Below are 20918 nucleotides of genomic sequence, written 5' to 3'. Positions count from 1 at the left end.
CAAACCACAAACAAAAATGACTATTGTAACAACCCGACAATTACGGGTATCGAAAACTGAAGGTTTAAGTCATTATTTCCGTAAAACGAATTCGTAAATATTTATTAGAAATATTTACGAATGATAGTTGAGTGATTAATTAGAGTTTAATTAGTGAATTAGATTGAATTAAGGATAATTAAAAAAAAGACTAGATTGAGTAAAGAATAAAAGTCTAATTATAGACAAAAGAAAAGCTAATGGACTAAATTAGCAATTAAACCATAAGGTGACAAGTGTGTGGTAATAGTGAAATACATGTGGAATTAGTATTAAACATATATATGTAATTATTAAGTATTTACTTATAATATTTACTTATATTATATTATTATTATAATATATTACTTAAATAAAGAATGAATAAAAGAAATAAAAGCAAAGAAAAAGAAAAAGAAAGGCACGAATGAGTAGGGAAAGAAAGAAGGAAAAAAGGGAAAGAAAGAAAAGGAAAAATTAGGGTTTTAAGATTTCAAGCTTGATTGGTAAGTCAATTCGATCATTTTTCTTGTAATTTTAATGTTTTTGGAATCCTAAGACAAAACTCTATATGAATTATGTTGAAAAATTATAGAAGTTTATAAGTTGTTAGATGTTGATTAAGTTGAACAAATGAAAAAATTATGTAATAAAGTGATAGAAATTCAAGTTAGAACTGGGAAAAGGATTAATTTGTAAAAAAAGATATAATTTTTATTATAGTAAGGACTAAGTTGAAAGGATTTCAGAATTTATGTTTTATGATGAATTTTAAAGGGTTAAAACGTGTTTAAAGTATGTATTAAATGAAAATATGAGACTTATTTGAAGAGAAAAGAATAGTTATGGTGGAAGGACCTAATTGAAATTATGTAAAAGTTACATGAAAATAAAAGAGAGTTATTAAATAATATACATTGATGATTTTGAATGTTAATTTTTCCGTAGCTAACGTAGTATCAGAAACGTCATCGAAGAAGGAGAATGAGAAAGTGAGCAAGGATATCGAATAAACCCGAGAAATCACGGTTTGCATTTCTATAACCTAAACTTAAAGTATATTTATCTTTGTGATCTCAACAATGCATGGTAGATAAAAATAAGGTAAATGTAATTATCATTGATTTATAAAAACCCTATTAACAGTATCGGACTAGTCAGATATAGTTGGCATGCCATAGGATTGAAAGTGTTCAGGGATATTTCGACTTTATGTCGATGAGACACTATAAGTGTTGATTACTGTTACTATTCCAGATTTATTCCAATAAGTTACTATGTGTATCGCTACCGTTACTGTTACCATTACGGTATATTCCGACTTCAGTCGATAAAACACTGTATAATATCCCGACATGTGGGTTGGATCTGTGTATCCGTCCAGGTCCGAGTTATGTTAATAGGGGTAAATAAAGGAACTGAAGATTGATCATTACTAATTAAATGATGTACTGATTGATGGCAATTGAAAATACCGAATGATAGGAAATATGCACTGAAACTGAATAATAAAATTTAAGTGATATAAGATGAATGTAAGTGATTAAGCTATTAAGATTATGAAAGTAAAAGCTTAGAGTTCAAATGTACATATATAACTTAATTATTGCTTTAAATATTAGTTTATAGAAATACCACTGAGTGTATACTCAGCGTACGGTTTGTTTTCGTGTGTAGGTTTAGGTACAAAAGAAAGCTAAGGACTCAGCATCCAATCGAACTCCTAACTCAAAATGGTGAAGAACCTTTCTTTTGATGAAATGGCTTGTACCTAGATTATTAAGTTGTTATTTTGTAAATGATAGATAATGGTATGAATATGATGATGTATTTGAAAATGAAATATACATATTTTGTCCTGAAATAATTGATTGGTTGGACATTATTAGTCTATAAGTGTGATTTTGTTTAGGTGATATCGAAAAAGGGTGAGAAATGTGACCTTAAATGGCCTACTTTCGTCCACACCGGTAGACACACGGGCGTGTGTCTAGGCCATGAGCAACAAACGGTAAGCACAAGGACGTGTGTGATGACCGTGTGTCCCCTGCATTCTTAAATGTGAAGTCAGGACAGCACACGGGTGAAAAACATGGCCATGTGTATTGATCGTGTGAAGGACACGGGTTTCAAGCATGGTTGTGTGTTGTAATTGTGTGGAAATAGCTTAAAAATGATGAAAAATCATTTTACCACATGGCCTAGCCACATGGGCATGTGCCTAGGCCATGTCCCCCTTTGATAGTTAAGAAATTACAAGTCAGAATTCCACACGGGCTGACCACACGACCATGGGATCCCCACGGGCTGGCCACACGGCCATGTCCCAAGCCACATGAGCGTGTGCCCCTATCTTCAAGGTAAAATTTTTAAAGTTGTCGGTTTAGTCCTGAACCACTTCTAAAGTATGTATTGGGCCCGTAGGCCCATATTAGAGACTTTATGGTGAAATTTGAAAAGTTTTAATTTTGAAATGCAAATTTATGACTTAGTTTTATACGAATGCTAGTGTATAAGTCCAATAATGTCTTGTAACCCTGTTCTGGTAACGGATGCAGGTTAAGGGTGTTACAACTATAGTACAATGTAAATTGATTAAACTGTTATAATAATCGTGTGCCTATTTGACTGTATAAATAAGATGTTGTCATAGATAAATCCTAAACCCAATTGACTATATTAAAATCAACATATGAGTATGGCATTATTACTGAATAAATAAGACTATCATATAATTGTATAATGTAAATAGATGTAGCCATCTGAATCAAAATAAAACTACTAACAAAACAAAAACTGTACTCATTAGCAAGCAGGAAAACTATTTGACTAGGCTGGGTTGCTTTGGTGAAGTAAAACCCTCAGAAAGACAAACAAAAAAAATCAGATATTGTAATGTATTTGGGATATCAAATATACGGGTCTATCGGCAAATCAACTCAACCAATTCCTAGCTACTGAAAGTTTTAAGTGAAGAGAAACGTTCTACCTGGAAGATTCGATTCTAACTTCGTCGTGCAAAAAATGGAGAAGTTGGTGAGGAAACCGAACTGAGTGAGACGACGATGGCTTGAACTCTGAAAGAAAGAACAACAATGAATGTTCCTTCGAAGAAAAGAGTGAACAGAAAGGGGAAGAAATGTAAACAGTGATTTAGGAAAGTAAAACCCTAAAAAAGAAAATAACAGATGCAACTGACCAGAGGAGGTGCTCCCTTCCCGTTTTACTATGCTTCGTCGTTCTCCCTTCCCGTTTCACTATGCGCTTCGTTGTTCTCCTTTCTCGTTTCAACAAAGTATTTTTAATAATTTCTAAATTGTTTCCACAAGCCTGGTCATCACGTGAAGCGCCAAAATCAAACAATCCTTTCATGATCATCTTTGCTTGTATTCAAAATTATTCTTAACCAAATCCCAAATTTTCACAAGCTTTCAAGGCTTTCAATCCTTGCTGCTGTCATGTCTTTTACTTATGCTTCCATTGGTCTTGGACTCTCCATTGCTAAAGCTGCAAGTAAACAAACAAAACCAAACCCTTTCATTCATTTAGTTTCATTATGTAAAACTTTCATTTTTATATGATTGTTGTTTCCATGTGACATCAACAACAAGGTGGGGGAAAACATGTAAGGACAAGCTTAACTGGTGTACAAGTAGGGTTTGACGTGTCAGGCTCTAAAAAGGTTTGGAGAACTTTTTGGAGTTGTCCATTGATGCTGCCCAGCATGACTCGATTCTGGCGGAATGATACGGAACATAACTGTCGAAACCATTTTCAAATCAAGTTTTGGAAAATGAGAATCGATTTTAAAAACGAAAACGGGAGTCGCCACCAATCTTTTTAGGTGTGATTAGATCACCTTTAAAACATTTTGTTTTAAAATCATTAGTTTTGGTCCACGAAATAACAGAACGGGTTCGGGAGTCGGTTACGTACGAGGAAGGATTAGCACCCTCGTAACACCCAAAAATTGGTACCTAATTGATTATCAAATGTCTTTAATGTCGAAAGAAAAAAATTTAAGATGTAGTCCTCTTTAAGATATTTTAACTTTGAAAATTGGGATTCACTAGCGTCAAAGTATTGGCATTAAGTTATCCTTTTTTTGAAATTCCTATCTCGAAACAGCAAAACGCTATTTCCAATAAGTTAGGACATATTGCTTTGAAATTCCAAGATAGTGGCTTGCATTTAGAAAACCTCTAAAAAAACTTAGAAGGGTACTTAATTATTCAAATTCAACGAGAAAAGTGGTAACCCAATAAGTTAGGGCACTGCTTTCTCGAAATTTCCAAACACCAAGCATTGTCTTATTTGCAAAAAATCTTATTTCGAGGTAACAAATAAATGAATAAAACGAATAAAAAGACAATAACGAATAAGCTAGGAAATATTCGAGATTAAAAAAAACTAGTAATAAATAAACAATCATTATGTAAGACTAAAGAACGATAGTATAGTGAAGATAATAATAATATTAATAGTAATATTACAAGTAAAAATTTTGGAATGATGTGTGAAATTATATATATGTATGTGAATATATAGATAAGTAAACAATATATATAGTGAGTGAAGAGTAAAAGGTAAAATAAGTGTATTTAAAGAGTAATTGGTAAAAATATAATAATAATATAATAGTAGTAATAACGTAATACTATTAAAAATATACGATATATAATATTGAAGGTAAATACATAATATATACATATTAGAAATAATCATAATATTAGAAACAACTATTAATAATACTACATAAATAGATATATAGTAGTAGCATATACATGATATAGTTAAAAAATATATAGAGTAAGATAATATGGGAAATAAAAAAATATATATAAACGATATAATATTAGGGCATATGCAAAACAATAAAAATACAATATTAAAAGATATATATAATGTATACATAATATAATATTAAAATATTTACATGGTATATACATAATAATGTAAAAAATAAACTATTAGTAATATTATAAATATATACATATAGTAGTAATAATAATATAAAGGTATTTCATATAAACAGGTATGCACGTAAAAAAAAGAAAAGAGAAAAATAATAATTACAAATGTATGAAATCAAAATAATATGTAGAAACATGTTTATTCTAAAAAGAATAACTGAAACTTAATTGAGAGAAGAAACAAAATTCAAGAGGTAACTTACAAGTAAAACAAATTATTGAAACAGAATTTTGGGCTAAAATTAATTGCGTATAAATGTCCGAAATCTAAAATTAAAAATGCCCCAAATCTTAAAATACCACGCAAAGGGGACAAATCGAAATAGCACACAGACTGCAGAGCCAATTTAAAATAATATAAAAAACTTAAATATGGCTCGATTGAAAGCTAGCACAAAGGAAGGGACCAATTGCGTAAATTACCCAATTAAAGGTAACATGCATGGTCCCAAGCAAAAAGCTGATTCCACTCCCCCATGCTACTTTGTTTTATTATTAATCAAAAACACTCCTCATGCTATTTTATTTTACTGTTAATTAAAACTATTTCCCCATACTATTTTGTTTTATTGTTAATTAAAACTACTTCCTCATACTATTTTGTTTTATTGTTAATTAAAACTACTTCCTCATACTATTTTGTTTTATTATTAATTAAAACCATACTTTATTTTCTTTTTTTTTATCATAAAAAAAACCTTTTTTTTTAAAAAACAACAAAAAAAAGAGTTAAAACATCACCCTACCACCCTACATTCATTTTTCAAAATAGAGAGAAGGCTTTCAACTCTCTCAACCCTTCCCCTCCTCCGGTTATCAGACCGACCATCAACCGTCACGCTGGTCACCGGCCACCGACAGCGGCGCCGCCGTCCACGGTGGCCGGAAAATCTTCCGAGGCATTTTTTCGCTTCTCTTCTCGAGTAGAGCCCGGATTTGGGGTTAAAACGACCCAAAAACCTTCAAAAATTAATGAGAAGCACCCTAGAACTCAAGAATCCATTCGGTTTTCGGCCACCGATCTTCGGCGGTGGCTTCCTCGGTCGTCCACGATGTTGGAAAACTGAACACCGGTAAGTTCCTTCCCTCTTTCCCTTTTTTATATTTTTTTTGCAAGTTTTTTTTGTTAAAAATATTTGTAAAATAGATTAAACGAACGAATAGAAAGAAAATAAAAAATAATAATAAATAAATAAATAAAAATAAGGACAAACACCTTTTGAACTCGTTTTCTCCTTTTGATTTCTCACCAAAATCTCTGTAATACAACCCCCTCTAATACAATCTCTTCTCTCCAAAATACAATCGATCCCCCCCATGGCACAAGGAACATAGGGCTTTTATATAGCCCAAAATCCAAAGAAAAAATACAAAGAATTTTATTTTTTGGTGTTTTTCTTTGTTGTCCTTTTTTTTTGTCTTCTTTTGCAGGTAGGAGGCAAGTGGGTGTGTTGGTGGCAGACAACTGGTAGTGGCGTAGGTGGCCAAGGTGGGGTGACGGCTAGGGTTCATCACCACTTTTCTTTGCTGAAAATTGCTTAGGTTTTGGTAGTTCTAATTTGGGCTGATTTTGGGTATTGGGTTTGGGTAGGTTTAATTATTGTAATTGGGTAGTTATGATTTTTAGGCTGTTTAACATTGTAAATGGACTTGGAATTTGGTTATGAGGATTTTATTTTTTGCTTGTTTACTTGGGCCAAAAATTGGCGATTACAATAACCATCCTGAGAGAGATGCTATCTGTCAATGGCCTTATGGTAGAAGGGAAAACTGCTCAGATAGTCACCCAACTATAAGAAATTTTTATTTTAAGCACCTAAAATAAAAAGTTTACAATTTAAGTACCCGGATTACACAGTTCAATAATTTTGGTCACACTTGTTAAAGTCACAAACAACAAGCTAATGTGACAATTAAAACTATAATAACAAATTTAACCCTCAATTTTTATATATTATATCGATTTAGTCATAAATTTTAAAAATTAACGTTCAAAATTTACAAATGTTCTCACTTTGATCCTAACTTCAAAAAATTCAAAGAAATGTATAAAAGTCCATAAATATTTTCAAAAGAATATAATAATCAATTTAAATTTTATATGAATATGAAGATTAATACATAAATATTTTCAAAAGAATATAATTATAAATTTAAAAATATTTATGTATTTTTATATATTAATTTTTTTGGAATTAAGATCAAATTGAAAATATTTATAAATTTGAGGGTTAATTTTTTAAAATTATAACTAAATTAATATAACATATAAAAATTGAGAGTTAAATTTGTTATTATGCTAATTTTTTAAATTGTCACGTTAGTTTACGAGAGTGACCAAAACGATTAAACTATATAATGTGAATGCTTAAATTGTACATTTTTTATTTTGAGTGCCTAAAAGGAAATTTTCTACAACTGGGTGACTATCTTTGTAGTTTACCTTTTTAATTATACCTTTAACGTCTTAATCATATAAAACTTCTAAATTAAACTGTTCATTTTCATTAACCTTACAGCTTACAAACAGCCTGATGATCCTAACAAGTTCGAGAAGAAAAAAAAAATCAGCAAGGGCTGTGGTGGAATACCTGGGGCAAAGAAAGGAGGATTATATGCTTGAAATATTCCAGAGTTTTTTGCAGAAAGAAGGAAAGGAAAAGAATTATATGTTTCTGCCATGTCTTAAGTAAAACAAAGGGCACCAGATAAGAAGAATGGTCGTAAAAGTACCATACAAGTCTATATTAGGAGGCAAATTGCATTTTGCTACTTTACTAAAAAATAAGCAAATTAATCTTTGTACATTGAATTAAACAGTAAAATTGATCTTGCTAAAATTTAATTCATTTCTATTGTAAAAAATTGAGCCCTATACGTCAAAATGAGACTGTCCAAATGAAATTTTTAACAAAAATAAATTACTTTTTGATCTAACATATAGGGATTAATTTGTCCATTTTTGAGTAAAATGGGCAAAATGTAATCTGACTTCTAATACAGGAGCCTCCATGATACTTTTACCAAAGAATGGCAAACTCAAGACCATTTTGCAACTTTGTTCTCAATACCTCGCAAAGTTTGTGGAATAATGTGTTACGAATATCACGGTCGTCAGCAAAAGTGAGCTGATGAATGCATTGTGTCCCCTTGAGCTTCTCCAAAAGCCACAGTCCAGAATTGAATAAAGAATTTGAACTGTATAGATATCCCAAATGTGGACCAGATAGAGACACAAATGTATGGAGGAATCTCAGGTAAGGTTCCATAGCACTCTCTGCAAAATGAAATGAACATATCTAACAGACATTTTAAAGTGGTGAAAATGGAAACACGACTTTAAACAAAGATAACCGACCTGCTAATGCTGTTCTTATTATAAAGTTTCCGATAGAATGCCCGATAAAACTAAGTTTGATATCTCTCAAGTCTCCAGATCTAGAAGCTTTATCCATTTTCTTTTTAACAAAAGAAATGACTTCATGCGCCAACCTTAGTCCATTTCTCTAAAGTCTCCAGATGTTTTCTCTTCGTTTACTTCGGACATAAGAAACTCTATCTTGGGATCTATCAAAAGCCATTACCTTGGGATCTATCAAAGCCATTGGTTCCGAACAAGCCGCAAATCCAAATGATGCCCCTATCATGTTCAAGATAGGATCAGACACATTAACTCACTTGACAAACTGCCTGTAGCACAACACCGAAACCTAACAAGGCAACAAAAATATAACCCAAGAAACAAGTCTGGGAGAGAAGAAACTTGCCTGAAAACCATGTACAAAGATGACAATCTTTAAATCACGGCCACTTTGTGCAGCACTTGCACTTGATAGCTTTTTCACAGCTTCAGAACTAGGAACAGTGCTTGCGGAAATTGAATCTATTATGTCCAAGTTCCTCATGTACAAGTTATCACTAGAAGTACATTGAGTTGCATTCATTACATGCTCTATAATTACAATAGGAATTCCTGAAGGATCTCCATATATTTGCATGTCTTGGATTGATCGGTTGTTCATCTGTGTGCAAATTGTTCATCTGTGTGCAAACAATCATTACCGGTAAAGGCATATGTAAATAAAAACAATAAGATTAAATATAAGGACTTACCCTCATTTGTGCAATACTTCGCCGATGAAGCTCAGCCCGCATAGCTGCCATCTGCGCAGGCTGCATTCCACAAGATGAATTTGGAATTGAAAAAAATTATTGTTGTTCATAGCCGATTATGTCAGCCAAGAGATAAAAACATAAATGAGTAATTACATCATCTGTTAATTTCCACAAACTTGAACCCCTCTTATGCACGGTTTGGTGGGAAGACTCATCAAAACTGCCATTTATGTAACAATGAGGCATGTCAACTTTGGAGTACACCATCCATATTGACCCTTCAGCTCTTCGATCTTTAGCCCATTCATCACGAAGGAAGTCCAGTATCTGTGTTTTACTATCCCTGGAAAGAGACTTAAGTTTTAATAAGAGGGATACTGAGCCTAACAAGCCTACATTTAGGGGGGGGGGAATGTTTAACAGCAAGAACAGGAAGTGAAGATGTATGTGCTAACCTGTGGAAATTCAGGAAAGTGTTCCATAAATAAAACACTTGATCACCCGATAGATTAAATATTTTAAATACATTATCCTTCGATAAATTATGGAGCAATCTATCACTTTGAAACTCTAATCTGCCATTTACTCTCTGTTAAGAGACAAAGGTGTTATCATTTTAATATATTAAAACACAAAAATAAGAATAAGAGTACACTGTTCAATAACATAAAGCAAGGACCTCAAGACCATTTTGTGGCTTGCCTTGTGCTGAATCTTCAGCATCAGCAGCAACCGGTTCTTGCAGAAAGGAATCAAATAACTTCATATCGTTCATTTTGGAGGTAAATTCAGTCAAATGAACAGCATGGTTAATGGCAGCACTAAGTTTTTGCAGCTCCGCAAGCAGTGTGTCACGAGCATTTAATAATGCCTTAACAAGCATGACCTGTTTCAGATCAGTAGAAGCCACTTGATCCAGTGCCTGGTCAACCACATAGTCGAACTATTAGTGAATTAATATTGATTATCAAGGATAACAAGAAGCTTAATTAAAGCAATACAATGAATTTCTCTTATTACCCACTTAACCCACAAGAAAAAGTTCCATTAAAGCCATACCACTTAAATTAAGAATTGGAAATGGATATATTAAATTCTTAAAGCTTAAATTATCAAGCCTCATGAAATTCATACATTCTACTAACCAAAACCTACAATTTCCACCAGTCCAATGAATAGACTAGATCCACAAGAAGGTAATAAACTTTGCTCTCATGCACACACATTGCACGCTAGATTCCTATTCAGGTCTCTAGAGGGACTAGTTTAAATATAAAATGCAAGAATGCAGCTACATTTCAAAAGGTTTATAAGTTCAAAATAACTTGATTTCTAATCTTATGACGAAGTGGAAGCATTAGAAGAAAAAACAACAATTTCACCAAATTACCTTCGTATTGGACGACTCTTGCAGGTGTTCCTACGGGAGCGTACTCATCAGTGTCCCATCTAACAGTAAGCTTCAGTTGATACCATCTAAGCACACAAGAACCAGAAGACAATTCATGTGTATAAAACTCGAAAATAAACAGAAAAATGCAACAACAAAAAAAAAAGAAGAAGCCGCATACCCTTGCTGGAAAAGATCAAGGTTATGAAACCTATGGATGTAAATTGCAATCTCCTGGACACTAGGAAGCACCGACACGGGGAAAATCCCCTCGTACCAGTGTCGTACTGGTGTCCGACACGGCCGGATACGTACAGGACATGCCTTGAAGCGTGTCAAAAAAGGACACTCCCGGACTTTACTTTGGCCTGAATCAGAAACGGAAAAAAAAAACCCATATACAAGAATAGAACTTTAGTAAACAGATAAAAAGAACTTTAACATTTAATCGTGATAACTTATGGGATTTTTAACATACCTGATTCACTTATATGAAGATGATGATGCTGGGTTTTTTTTTTTTTTTTGCAGAGAATGAAATACAGAGCAAAGGTAAGGATGGTAAATGAGAAGGGAAAAAAGTGGTAAATGGGGAAGAAAATTGGTTAAAGCTATGTAAGAAAAAAAAATAGTTAATGCTGTGTAAGAAAGAAAAAAAATGTCCGTATTATATGTCCGTGGCCATGCTTCTGGACACTATCCAACATTACTACCGGCTGTACTTCAGCCGGGTGAGGCTTTGCATCTGGTAACTTCTTCGCCTGTAGACTTCTAATAATCAAACCGATTAACCACCCAAGACGTCGTAACATATGTAATCAAGTATCCACAAATCTCGCATTCCCTCTTCGTTTCTCACTCGTGCATCCTCCTCAAAAACTGAATCGATACGTGTCTCATAGAAATCATCGAAAGAACAAAGCAGCCACACATAAACACTTTACTGATCCATGTCTTCAATTCTCTTGATACCAAACAAATGCAAACAGCTGCAAACAAGGACAGAAACAACTAAAACCATAAAAGCAAAACAAGGACTGACACAAAGACTGGTATTTTAGCACACAGCTCAAAGTACCAGATGGTTACAGCAAAAATAAAGCAGAAATGACAAAACCCACTGAAACAAGTAAAACTATAAAAGCAAAACAGCAAAGCAAAACCATAAAAGAAGCAGACCAAACATTGTATTATGAAACGTCCTTTAATTCATGGAATTTCCAATGAAATGGTATCTTCAAATACAAATGTTAAGCAATTTATGAATCTAACTGTAACAAGTAAAAAAAAAAAAGGAAAACATATCTAAGAAAAAGAAACAAAAACTCTCCTTTTGAAAGAAATAAGAAAATGAAGATGTTTAGTTAGCTTATAAATGATTGGACAAGCAGAGGACTAAAAAAGAAAAAAAAAATGTTCATTTAATTTAGAAACAATAAATCAAAGAACCCAAAAATTTAAAGAAGAATCTTGCATGACCCAAATATTTATAAACTCATATTAGGAAAAAAAAAAGCTTTAGAAAGGCTTCTCATTTATTAGCAAAATAAACACAATAAAGAAAAAAAAAACTTTAGATTTAACTTAAGAGAGTAAAAAAAAATGATTTCCCACAAATCCAACACATTAAGACAAAACTGAGAAAACCCAGAATATATGTATCCCAGATGGATAAATAGAAAAGCAGAAATTTACCAAAAACTCCTCATTTCTTTAGCAAAACACTCACATAAAACCTTACAAAAGACAGCAACAAGAAAAACCAGGTAAACATATGAACCACATTGCTCATTTTAAAACCAAAAACCCAAAACAAAAACAAAAAGACAAAGAAACTTTGATACAAACAATATATATATGTATGTATCTTACAGGTTTATGTAGCTTGACTTGATCTGACCAGATCTTGAAACCCTCTTGTTCTTCTTCTTCTTGGGTTTTCTTTCTTTACAGTTTCTCTCTCTTCTATCTTGTTTGTGTCTAATAGCAGACAAAGTGTTGTGTGTGATTTTCCTTTTCTTTAGCTATCTCACTGAAACTCGGTTTTCTTTATTTTATTTCTATGTAGTATTGAATTGTTGGTTATTTATAGGGACTGTTTATTTGTTTATTTTCATTTTTCATTTTAATAAAAATCAATTAACTCGGCTATTCATTTTATGTTGATTTATATATAAAATTTCATTTTTATAAATTACTAATAATATTATCTTATTAGTATTATGTTATATTGATATATTATTTATTAAATAAAAAATTAATTTTTTTAGTAATGATAGTTGTGCAACCCATGTGACACTAGATACCTATTTTAACTGTAACATTTAAAATGATATATTTATTTTATTGGGGCATAATATAAAAATAGATAAACATTTAAATATAACGTATAGTATAATGATAATGCAATAATATAAAACGACTAAGTGGAGTAAAATATTAGAATAATGAATAGCAAGTAAATAAAGGAATACTACAACAATAATACAATAATAATAATCATATCATACGAATAGTAACCCAAAATAAATAAAATGAGAGATGCATGACATGGAAAGGCCAAAAATAATAAAAGAAATAGTAAAATAACAAAATAAATAAAATAATAATAATAATGACACTAATAATAAAATGTGCCAATAAAAGCATACGTAAAAATATATATATTGATGATAATAGAATAATAATAATAAATAAAATAATACTAATAACAATAAAGGCAAAAAGAAAAAGAAAAATGAAAAATGAATATACGATAAAAGAAAAATAAAGACAATTTTAAATATTAAAGAACCAAGAAGTAATAACTAAGTACATAAGTAAATAACTAAATAAAATAAAACTATAAAAAAATAAAATATAAAATATATAAAAATAATAATCTAGGAAGAGCAGAAATTATATAACAAGGACTAAAATGAAACTTAAATAAAATTTTAGAGGAGAAACCGGGATAAAAACAACATATGGGACTAAATTGCAACACACGAATGAAAAATAGGGACCAAACCGGGAAATATTCCCTGTCCTTAAGCGCAGCATTTCATCTGGCAAGTCGAAAGACTAAATTAAAAATGAACTAAAATTGAATGGCCAAATTTAAAAGAAAAAAAGAAAGAAATTAGGACTAAAATAAAATTCGACCAAAGGAGAGAGGACTAAATTGGGAATTACTCCCTATCCCCAAAATGACGCCATTCTCAATGAAATAAAACTAAAATTATAGGTAAATTTAAAATTTAAAAAAAAAAAATGGGACTAAATTGCATTAGGCCATAAAATCCGAAGGACCGGGAGTAAAAATAGCCCATTAGTCACGGAAACATGGGATCTAGCCACTTTCGAGTCAGATCGGATCGGGTTATATCAAAATGACGCCGTTTTGGCGTTTGAAATTGACTTCCAAAACGACGCGGTTTTGCATAGACTATATAAATTAAAATTTTACAAAAAAAATCATTTTCCTTTTATTCTTAAAAAAAAAAAAGATGCCCTCTCATTTTCTCTCAAGCCTTCTCAGTCTGGCGTAAACTCCGGCGAAGGCTCTGGTCGCTGGGCCACCCTGACGGCCGCTGATTACAGGCGATGGCGCCGCGGCCCACGATGGCCGGAAAATAAAAAGCTTTCTTTTTTGGGGTTTTTTCGGCTTCCTTAGTTTAAAGGTGTCATCTTTCATCAGAGATGATAGACCTAGGCCACTCACTGCGGCGGAATATGAGGAGTCAGGTGAGTTTTTGACCCCTTTTTCCTTATTTTATGTTTATTTTTTAAAAAAAACGCAAGCAAAAAAAAATAAAGAAGAAGAATGAAAGAATAAAAAGACCCACCTTTTTATATTTTCGATTATTTTTCTCTATTTGTGTATTCTATTCTCTTTTTTTCGTATTTGATTTCTCTCTTGTGTCTCAAAATACATGGTCTGTTATGGCCTCTTTTATAGCGGAAGTTACAAGATTCTTTTTTGTTTTTTTTTTGCTTTTGTCTGCTACTGTTCTTTTGTTTTTCTTTGTTGTTTGTTCTGCCTTGCGTGTTTCACTGTGTATAGGATGTTGTTGCAGTAAAAAACTATGGAGCAGAACAACAAAAGATTCTACTTTAGAAGATCAATTGATTATAAAAAAATGCTTGAACACCGAGGTCGAGACTCTCGGAAACATAAGGCATAAAAACAGGGTCAAACTATATAGCTACTTTTCAAACTTCGATTGTCATGTATTGGTTTACGACTACATGCCGAATGGAAACCTTTGGGATGCTCTTCATAAAGGATGGTTCCATTTAGATTGGCCAAACCCACATCAAATCGCACTTGGGGTTGCACAAGTCTTAGCATACCTTCACCATGGTCTATTACCACCTATCATTCATAGAGACATCAAATCAACCAACATCCTACTTGATATCAATTACCAACCCAAAGTTGCCGATTTCGGAATAGCCAAAGTATTGCTCTACAATCATAGCAGGCACATATGGTTACTTAGCCCCTGGTAAGACACGTCATGTTATTTCATATGTTTTTTTTTCTTTTTGTTGTTGTTGAACTTAATGTGATTGTTGGTTATGACAGAATATGCATATTCGAATAAAGCGACAACGACGTGCGATGTTTATAGTTTCGGGGTGGTGTTGATGGAACTAATAACAGGGAAGAAACCAGTGGATGCCGATTTCGGAGAGTATAAGAACATTGTATATTGGGTTACAACAAAGCTGGATACAAAGGAAGGGGCAATGGAGGTCATAAACAAGAACCTGTTGGGGTCATTTAAGGATGAGATGATTCAAGTTCTTAGAATTGCAATGTGTTGTACATGTAAGACTACATCTTGACATCCGACAATGAATGAGGTTGTTCAATTGTTGATTCAGACAGACCCTTGCTTAATAGATCCTTACAAGTTTTCAACAAAGACCAGAGAAGCATCAAATGTCACAGAGAACCAATCAGAAGAGGTAGAATCATAACAACTTAAAGCTTTTTCTCTTTTGATTAAATTTTGCTGAATAGTAGCTTGTAGATTCTCTCTTTCCGTTTTCTTCTCTTGTAAGGACCTAAGGAATTTAAATCACTATAAACTGCTTTATGGCAACACACAGCATGTATATGAAATCATTGCATAGCTTCCAATGGCTTTGTTTTCTCTGTATGTATGTATGTATTACATAACATCATCCTCCGATCTTTTGCACTTTATTATCCTTCAATGCCTTCTTTTATCTCATTAAAAGCAACACACAGATTTAGAAGGTACTATATGCTTAGATGCTAAGAATTCTATAATAGGAGTCTGGACACGATGCCCCATTTTTTCAAATTTAGACCAATTGATATGCCTCTTGCTGGATAGTACCTCATCCTCTATAGCCTTACATAGTCTATATTGCCACCATAAATTAGGAAAGCAACGTAAACATTTTTTATTTTCTTCTACTCTACGTTCCAAAGTCTCCACATTTTTCAAGACATTCGTTGCATCAGTCAGCCAATCTTCTACATATTTCTCGATTACTTGAGTTTGAGTATACCTTTCAGCCGTTTCAACAGTATTTTGCACTCGAGCTTATTCTGTGATCAGACTTTGTCGTTGATCATTGAGGTCTACAAACAATTTTACGGAAACGAAACAAATGTCGAACACCCCGGTCAACTGGTGTCACCAAGTTGTTTACTATCACTATTCCCAGACTATTAGAAGTAGAAACGAGACAAAAAGATGCAGCCATCTGAAAACGCAAATCAATGAGACATATTTAATTCAATTATTCCAAACAAAGTCCATGTTAAATATTGAGCTGGAAAAATAAATGAGGGAGGAAGAGATTATACCAAAGCCCAAAGTAATGTTGCTGCTGGGCTTAACTGAAAAGGCTCTTTTTTTTTTCTCTGGTTCATCCTACTAGCAAAACAGAAATTGAGCGCCGCCACAAACGGAGCGAGCAGAGTGCTGGTGCTGGTATTTGGTGATGGAAGTTGAGGGCAATGGTGATGGGTTTAATAATGGGTAGAGCTTCAGAAAATGATAGTAATGTGGGTGTGTTGGTTTTCGTAAAGTAATGGGTTAATGGCTATGGCGATGGTAAGGGATGAGGGTTGAAGATGATTTGAACAGTTAGACCGTGAAGGGTTTTTAGAATTTGGTTTAGCACTGTCGTGTTCGCTGATTGAAGATTGGAGACTCTTTTTCTCCTTAGCTTATTGGTGAAATTTTGGCTTATATTATGTAATACAAATCGCAAAGAGCATCTTAATTCGTTTTTACCAATTGTATACATTTAATGTTGGATTTCGCAAGTATCTAAATCTGGTTTCGGTGCTGAAAATGGTAAAAGATTGTTTTCACCATTAAGTACTGAAGTCAGATTTCAATATTTAGAGTAAGACATTTCTATCAAATTAAACATCAAAATTAAGTACTTAATTGAGATAAAACAAAACTTAAGTATCAAATTAAAAACATTTAAAATTCAAAGGAATCGAATCCAAAATTTATAATTACCGCATTCAAAACATAGATTGAAATAAATCCAGATTTTCTTGTGGGAAGGCTAAGTTGAGAAGCAACCACTCTACCTACAACTGGGAGATGATTAGGAAAACTAAACCACTTAGAGGGCTAGGTATGCTAATCGACCAAGCCCACATTGAATTTTCAAGTATTCGAAGTGTATTTTTCTAAGTCCACCATACACCCTATACTAAAATTAGGCTAAACCACCTACCCATTATTTACATGAAATAAAATATTAGATTTTATTTTCTAAATATAATTTTTAAAAAAATCAAAAACCTAATCAACCCTTAAATATCTCTAAATTTCTAATTAGACCCCTCTTCTATTGTTCATGCTCCAATTTAATCCTTCTCTACTTGTCTTTGAATTAGAGCACATCCGAATTTTGTTCCTGACAAGATTTAAACATAAAATTCACCAATTAACAGGAATTAATTCAAGAAAAATTGATTTGAACACATAAAATATACAAAATAAACATGCTATTAGAAGTAAATACCAAAATCCTTTGTTTAAATGTAAAAGTGAGAAAACAATAACAGTATTATGAAAAGAAGACCCAAATTAATTGAAAGACTTCAAAAAAAAAAGTGCAGCACCAGAGATCTACATAAACAGATATTATGTCAATAAAATTACATCAATAACATGACAAACATGACAGGAAACCGTCAGTACTCCAAAGCAACTAACATTACACTACAAATTAAATTCATACAAAGGTTCCAACGAGAATTTCATTATGCACTTAGACACAATAAAACATATTTGTGATTTGAGTATAAACCAAAACTTAAAAAAACAAAACAAACAATAGGCTAGAATTCTCCCCCACTTTCATATTTTCGTACGTATACATTGAGAATTTGAAAAAAAAAAGACAAGGAACAGAAGTAAAAGCTGAATTCTTCAAAATCAGTCTACCTAACAGTGAAAACATAAATAGAAATGCTTCCACAACATCATCATACACTGCATATGCATACAACTTGTACCATAAATGTGAAATTGTATATGCACACTATGTATGAGCTTACACAATATTGAGGCATCTTTAAAACTTGTTCCTTTTGTAGTTTTAACTTACTTTTCTTTGCTTTGTCAATGTGTCAGTCTCGGTATTCAGAAGCCAAAGGTTCGCAAAAAACTCGTGTCCTATGTTAAAACATTAATATAACATTATTCATTTAGTATGGATTACAAAAACAAATTTACAGTAATTATAAAAATTTTATATATTCCTTACACTACTCCATGTTTGTTGGGTGGATACAAAAATTTCACGTCGCATGCATGATTGATACAACAGTCAAATAGATCGATAAATAAATTTGACAGGCCCTCCCTCAACTTTCTCACGATCCCAATCTTGCCAATCTACGAAAATAAACAATTTAAGTAGAATTTAGTAACAAAAGTAAATAGAATATTATCAGAAATATCGAAATATTGAAATCTTACTGTTCTTTCCCCGAAGTCAATTGCATAATCATTGTAATGCCGGAAAACATTGGAGCAGTATCTTATAATAGCAGCACCCCCCGACGAACTGTAACTCTTTGGACAATAGTCATATACTTTATACAGCATCTGGTTGTTATACAAAGCATGTACCCAGTCATCTACATTAGCATCTGCATTTAAAGAACTATTAAAACGTCGAACCTCGAAAACTTCTCTCTTTAGGAGATAATCCAGATTGATTAGAAATCGACACTTATCATAATCCAGATTGCTAAGAAATCGACACTTATCATAATTCAGAAATCGACACTTATCATAATCCAGATTGCTAAGAAATCGACACTTATCATAATCCAGATTGATAAGAAATCGACACTTATCAGCGCCTCACCAAATAAAAGGCGAATCAAGTAAGCACTTGGGGCTCATGTGGTTCCTATCAATGTGGACATAAAAATTTAAGTAAACCCAAAAAACACTATGAAATTAAAATAAAGATACGAAAGATCAATCAACTTACAATAGTTCAGAACTGAGATGACGAAGAAAACATCTCAGTTCAGGATATAAATTGAAATGATCGTAATCTGGCTTATTTGATCCAAACGGAAAATTTATGATGACATCCATCAAATTTTTCAGCTCATCAATATCATCATTCATCTGGCTCTTTGGTCCATCTAAATTGGGTAAAACCTTTACCCGGCATTCCGAACCATTCCTCGTAATAAACAAGCGTTTAATCGGGTTTTCTGTATAAATACTTTTACAGCTACTTCTATCCGCTTTTCTAGCCCAAATACGGGCAGCATCTTGAAAAATCTTCACAAAATCCCTCCTAATATAGCTAAACCAGTTAGCCCTACTCCTACTTGAACACCTAGCTTCTCAATTACTCTCCTGTTTTTTAAAAAATTCCATTACATTTAAACAGTCTTCAAATGCAAGCAGCCATTTATTTTTATGACATATGATTTAATAACACCTGAGTAAGTCATCATCATTCGCATTCTCAACTAAGAATCGGTACATTCTATGGGCTGCTGTCTGGTCTTCATAAGGAATAAAAGTTGAAGGAATATTTTCATTTAAAAACTCTAAGACACCCTTATACGTATCTGAATTATAATCATTGATAACACAATGTGGTACATCCATAGCTGTGGGCCTACATCAAATCAGAAACAAAAATGACTATAGTATAATGTAAATTAATTGAAATGTTATAATAATTGTGTGCCTATTTGACTGAATAAATAAGATGTTATCATAAATGCTGTCGAAACAATTTTTTTTAGGGTTTTGGAAAACGGGATTGACTTAAAAAATATGGGAGTCGCCACCAATCCTTTTATTTAGGTGTGATTGGATCACCTTGTGAAAAAAATTTAGTCCACGTGAAAAAGTATAGAGTTTGGAAGCCGGTTACATATAAGAATGGAATAGCACCCTCATATGCCCAAAATTGGTACCATTTTGATTAAGAATTGTCCCAATATTGAAAATTTTGAAAAGATTTAAAATGTGATTTCTCTTAAAGAATATTTGAATACTTTGAATTGAATTTTAAGATTCACTCATTTTGAAAGAACAAAATGTTACGTCCAGCACGTTAGGATATAACATTTCAAATCTTTCAATACCGAGATTATATTTTAAAAAAAACTATAATTAAAAGGGTATTTGGTTATTTGAGTCAAAAGAAAAATTACACCCAACACGTTAGGGCATAATCTTTCAATTTTCCCGAATACCCAAATATTACCTTATTTTAAAATTATTTAAAAAAAATTTTTAAATTGAAATCGGCTTTCGTGTTTAGTTTGAAATCAAATAGATATTTGGGTTAGAAATGTGAAATTATAATATAATGAATAATCATGGAATAAATATGTAATACAAGATTGCTTATCAATAAAAATAAATCACTAATAACTAAAATTACATCATATGAATATGAATAATAGCACGTAACAACGAATTTACAATTGATACCCATGAATTATAAACATAGATCAATAAACCTTCAGAACTTACAAAATACAAATTAATAGTATACAAATCATTAAATCTATAGACTTCAATTTAAAATTAAGTAAAAGAATTTAACATGGATTTAACACCAAAACTAATAATAAATATCAAAAGTTTTAAAAGATTGTCACATAATTCAATTTGAAATGAATTTTATAAACAATGGAAATCTAACAAAAAAACATATTCAATATAATAATAATATATACGGAGTATTCAAATTACAATATGTATAAATATATGTATATAAATAATATTAACATTTTAAAAGAAGAGAAATATTTAAAATCAATATATAAGAAAATACTTAAAAATAGATAAATAATTTAAAGATAATCAAATAAATACAAATATGTAAAATATAACATTTATAAAATATAAATTATTGATATACCAAATGACTCAAAA

General features: G+C 32.0%; 2 long non-coding RNA genes and 1 pseudogene across 2 annotated transcripts; 1 reads left to right on the top strand and 2 right to left on the bottom strand.

The window, feature by feature from the left end:
- Nucleotides 1–7816: 7816 nt before the first annotated feature.
- Nucleotides 7817–11309, bottom strand: LOC107930562 (uncharacterized; annotated as a pseudogene).
- Nucleotides 11310–13955: 2646 nt separating this feature from the next.
- LOC107930542 (uncharacterized) lies at nt 13956–15628 on the top strand. The gene is made up of 3 exons (XR_001693032.2): nt 13956–14223; nt 14556–14987; nt 15068–15628. It is a non-coding gene; the product is annotated as an uncharacterized lncRNA (long non-coding RNA).
- Nucleotides 15629–15738: 110 nt separating this feature from the next.
- LOC107930543 (uncharacterized) lies at nt 15739–19187 on the bottom strand. Its single transcript, XR_001693034.2, has 7 exons — nt 18997–19187; nt 18868–18912; nt 18474–18646; nt 18259–18389; nt 18100–18167; nt 16328–17403; nt 15739–16224 (listed from the first exon to the last, which is right to left on the bottom strand). It is a non-coding gene; the product is annotated as an uncharacterized lncRNA (long non-coding RNA).
- Between the last annotated feature and the right edge of the window lie 1731 nt (nt 19188–20918).

Source organism: Gossypium hirsutum, chromosome A06, assembly GCF_007990345.1.
Source record: "Gossypium hirsutum isolate 1008001.06 chromosome A06, Gossypium_hirsutum_v2.1, whole genome shotgun sequence".
Taxonomy (NCBI): domain Eukaryota; kingdom Viridiplantae; phylum Streptophyta; class Magnoliopsida; order Malvales; family Malvaceae; genus Gossypium; species Gossypium hirsutum.
Note: the sequence above shows the minus strand (reverse complement) of the source record. Positions and strands in the feature narration are given on the sequence as shown.